At 41.3% G+C, this 2,850-nt stretch overlaps 1 non-coding gene across 1 annotated transcript; it reads left to right on the top strand.

The window, feature by feature from the left end:
• Nucleotides 1-503: 503 nt before the first annotated feature.
• LOC126941623 (U4 spliceosomal RNA) lies at nt 504-644 on the top strand. Its single transcript, XR_007721392.1, has one exon. It is a non-coding gene; the product is annotated as a U4 spliceosomal RNA (small nuclear RNA).
• The last annotated feature ends 2,206 nt before the right edge of the window (nt 645-2,850 follow it).

Below are 2,850 nucleotides of genomic sequence, written 5' to 3'. Positions count from 1 at the left end.
TGGGGGGGAATATGGTAGGCATTCTACCTTATAGCATATCCTCCAGCATGTGAACTGAGAGGTTGACTTATCCACAAGGAGAGAAACTGGAGAACTCTTGCTATATTCTAATACTAAGCTTGGCCAAATTGCATTCTGCTCAAGAACGAGTAAACTGAGAAAATTGGATCAAAGCTCATAAAACAGTCTGCAGCCCAAGAGAAGAACATTTCTCTAAGTGTTCAACAGAGCATCTTTCCTGCCAAATAGAATTACTAAATGACAAGGAAAGAAAAACTATTTAAAATACCTGCCTGATGGCCTAATTTGTTTCATGAAAACATTATTTGTAACAATAAATAGGTCAAGATAAGTAGAGACTAGCTTGTGATAAGAAGAAAATGGAAGGAATCAATAATAGAAGCAATAATAGAAAAGACATATTGCAGGAAATTGAATTATTTACACAATATCTGTATTTTAATAAATTAGCACTAGAAGAATAATAAAAATAAGTTAGTTTAAGCTTTGTGCAGCGGCACTATTGTAGCTACTGAGGTTCCTCCAGGGTGCGATTATTGCTAATTAAAAACATTTCCCAATACCCTGGTGTGATGACTTGCATTAGAGTGGGCATAGGCAATTTTTGACAGTCTCTACAGAGACAGAATTTAAAAAAGAAAAAAGAGGATTCATTTTTAACCATAATGTCCAAATATTGTATTTGATGTATCTTGCACTCTGCCACTTGTCTTCGAGTGCCAAGCTTGGATGCTTGGGACCACAAGGGAAATGCTGTGGTTAGAAAACACTTGATTATTAACCAGGTCACCTGTCTCAAGTCCCTGCTTGAGTTTCTGCTTTGTTGGCAAGAGGGAAATCTCCAGATTTTTTTTTTTTTGGCCTTATTCCTGGGAAATCTCGACATAGAGTCCATTCAAATCTGCCAGCTACTTGCTGTGAACCCTAACCCCTAATCCAGTCCCTCTTAGCTTTGAGGGATCCCACAAAAAGCAAGAGAAATAGAAGTTTCCAAAATGAACCAGTCAAATTAATAATTACCACAAATAATTCCAAAGTGGAGAGAAATGTTTACTTGGGTGAGTCAATGGTTTTCCTCTCTGTCCCACGAAAGAGAAGGTGCCCATACTACGCTGCTGGGATAGGGGAGCCACCAAAGCAAAGAGCCCTGGAGTCTTACTGCCAGTGAATTACACATGTGCAGATCTGTGACCTCTTCTCCTTATGATTGGTGGGGTGGGGGTGGGACCCCAGCAGCCCTATTTCAACAGGAAGCAGGTAGGCACCGATCTTCCTAAGAACCATTAGAATGTCACCCCCAACTGATAATATAGGCAGATTTCCATGGTGGTTTAAGCACTTGAAGGGTAAGTACATATTAAAATGTGCCCCCACAAGATACAGGCCTTTGGAAGCGCTCTGTGTGGATGTACCCTCGCTTTCTAACATCAACTCCTAATTTTCTCTCCTTTTCCTACTCTGCCTTAGAAGTACCAATTCCCATTTCCTGGAATACTCATCTACATAAGAGATGGAGATTCTGGCTATCTTTTCATTCCCTGTGCCCTGCAAACTCTATCATCTTTGGCTTAGAAAGAATGTTATGGCAGACTTTCTTTGGACCATGCTTCTACTGGTTGTCAAATCAGAGGGCTCTTGTATCACGAGGTGGAAGAATATAGCACCAGTTCCATTCAATTTCCTCTCCCAGGGATGGCATCAGACACTTTTCCCTTTGATTAGGGCAAACACAGCTTATCAACTTGAATATATTAAGTTTCTTTGATTTAAAGCAAGTGACACCAATCAGGCTTGGAAGAGATAGAAACTGGGCAGCTCTAAGTCACCTTTTGGAAAGAAACTTCTAGATTGTCTCACCTAGATACTTTCACAGAATAAATGATTTCTAACCATTTTCCCTCACTGTTGTGTCACCGCTCGGAGGGTTGAAACCACCTTTGCAAAAACTGTAACAGGCAATTATTACAGTGAATGAGATCTGACCTGACTCCATCTTGCTGCTAACCTTCATGCTGTCCTTGTTCATTTCTGGGTGGAGGCCGAACTAACTCTGGGATGAACTTAGTTTATGGTTTAGCTTTGAAACAAAGATGGTAACAGTCCTTTCCCAAAACAAACCCCCTTCCTACCTGGGGACTACACTGCCTTTGCAGGACTAACAAATTAGCCACAAGATTAGAAATACGGTTTAGGAGTCATGCAGCTGGAGGTTGCAAGATTCTAAACCTCCTCAAATTGCTCCTGGGGATAACATCACTATTGTAAACCCTAATACCAGCACTTGAGACATTTTGCAGACCCTGCTTTTGATGGATCAGTTGGTATCACCTAAATTGATAAACTGGCCCCACCCCACCACCCCCAACCCAGGAAATGACTTTGCAAGAGGACAGCTTCAACTCCCTGTGATTTCATCTCTGACATGACTAATCAGAACTCCCAACTCACTGACCCCCTACCCACCAAATTATCCTGAAAAACTCGGATCCCCAAATGCTCAGGAAGACTGATTTGAGTAATAATAATACTCGGTTCTCCTGCACAGACAGCTCTGCATGAATTACCCTTTCTCTATTGCAATTCTCTGGTCTTGATAAACCAGCTCTGTCTAGGCAACGGGCAAAACAAACCCATTGGATGGTTATAGGATCCACACCTAGGGTAAGAAAGAGTGATCGATTGGCTGAACTTGGATCGTGTGGCTACCGTCAATCTAGGCAGCAAGAGAAAGGATATTGTAGAAAGAGCTCTAAGACCACTTTAGTCTTATAGTGGTAGCTCAAGCCTCTTTGAATATAGAATTTTATCAAGCTTCTGCATGATGAAAAG

The sequence above is a fragment of the Macaca thibetana genome, chromosome 18 (genome assembly GCF_024542745.1).
Source record: "Macaca thibetana thibetana isolate TM-01 chromosome 18, ASM2454274v1, whole genome shotgun sequence".
In the NCBI taxonomy this organism is placed as follows: Eukaryota; Metazoa; Chordata; class Mammalia; order Primates; family Cercopithecidae; genus Macaca; species Macaca thibetana.
This window is presented reverse-complemented; position numbering and strand designations above follow the sequence as displayed.